The following is a 1,646-nucleotide window of genomic DNA, read 5'->3' on the forward strand; positions in this document are numbered from 1 at the left end:
ATTCTTTAGCCACGCATGTATACATGTGTCCACATATTTTAGCAACAGATGTATGCATGTATTCTTTAGTTAATGTCTATATTACAGAGTTTTTATTATATTACTTAGATCAACATCTTAATTTTACTTTCCAAAATCTCAACAAGAGAGAAGTTTAGTATATCTTGCTCCAGAAACAAACTTCCAAAATGGCAAACCTTGATTATAAGACTACATCATAACACACTTTTTAAAATCCTTATATTAACCACGAGATTCTCATAAATACATTGCCACAGGACACAACAAGTCAGAGGTCTATACTGACCCTTATACTTCATCTTGGGACGGGAATGGATATAGAAACCCGTGTAACACTAGCTGAGCTGGGATGCCTTCCCATGGAGCTGGCTGGTGGGAGCAATGTCTCAGTGTAGATTAGACATCCAAGGACAGGGGAATACTCATGTCCCAGTACAAATGCACAGATGAGTCCCAGGATGGAAGAATTTCAGTCCTCTTCACAGCTACGATCTTTCCATCCAACCAGTGCTGCTGGTGAAAGGCACCATAACCACAGTCTGGTCCATCGAGGGCACTCTCTGCCTCCAGGGTGACCTGCAGAACCTTCTGAACTGGCTCACACTTGGCTTATCAGGTGCGTCCTTGTGGATAACCATCCGGCAACATTCCTCGTCCTGCTCAGACTCCTGAAATGTGGCTTTCAACTGAGAACTTGCTGGAGATGACCTCACTACCCTCACCTCTAATTTCTGTGATACATTCTCTGGAAAAGATTCAAAAGTTAACTCGTCAAGTGATTTGGGCTGGCTGGATTTGATCTTTGATGGGAACAGAGATGGTGGCTGGCCTTGAGCCTGGAATCCCTCTCCAGCAGGGCTTTGCTTCATGAGTTTTAATCTTTTCCTTTCCTTCTGGATTTCCTGTGCTTTTCAACATGGAGAGTTACTCCTTTTGCCTGGCTTAGGTTCTACATGAACTCTCACTGAATGTGATAGTTCACCAGAGCTCAGCATCTCCTCTGTGTCTTGTGACTGAGTTAATTCATTAGAATTTTCTTTTTTTTTTTTGCATTTTTTTCTTCTTCTCCTGACTCTCTAGGCTCTGTATGAAATCATCATGTGAATGTTTTACAGTCACACTTTATATCCAATTTATTTATTAATGCAAAGTCACTCACTATATATATACATATTACATGCATTCTTTAATTGTGGATGCATTATGCATTCTTTGTAATGGATATATGCATACATTTGTTTCACCGTGTGTGTATGTCTGCATTATTTAGTCATGGATTATGTGTTTCTAGTCATACATATATTCATGCATTCTTTAGTCATGGATATATGCATTCTACAGTCATGTATGTTTGTATGCATTCTTCAGTCATGGCTTTGCAAATATGCATATGTGTGTATGTATACACATATAAGTGAGCATACTCACATATACAAGTGTATATGTATGAAAATGTATGCATAGATATATAGATGCATGCACACAAATAGCACACAATGTTGATTTAATATCTGCATTTCTCTTAGACAGTAAACTACAAGATGACAGACCACAGACTATTTGTCCATCTTGCACCTAGCATGGGAGCTTGGAGCTCAACCATGAAGAAGGAGTCCAGTTTTCAA

At 39.2% G+C, this 1,646-nt stretch overlaps 1 pseudogene; it reads right to left on the reverse strand.

The window, feature by feature from the left end:
- Positions 1-258: 258 nt before the first annotated feature.
- LOC149126016 (arginyl-tRNA--protein transferase 1 pseudogene) lies at positions 259-1,204 on the reverse strand (annotated as a pseudogene).
- Between the last annotated feature and the right edge of the window lie 442 nt (positions 1,205-1,646).

Source organism: Oryctolagus cuniculus, chromosome 6 (assembly GCF_051225735.1).
Source record: "Oryctolagus cuniculus isolate XC-2025 breed Fujian yellow rabbit chromosome 6, ASM5122573v1, whole genome shotgun sequence".
Lineage (NCBI taxonomy): Eukaryota > Metazoa > Chordata > Mammalia > Lagomorpha > Leporidae > Oryctolagus > Oryctolagus cuniculus.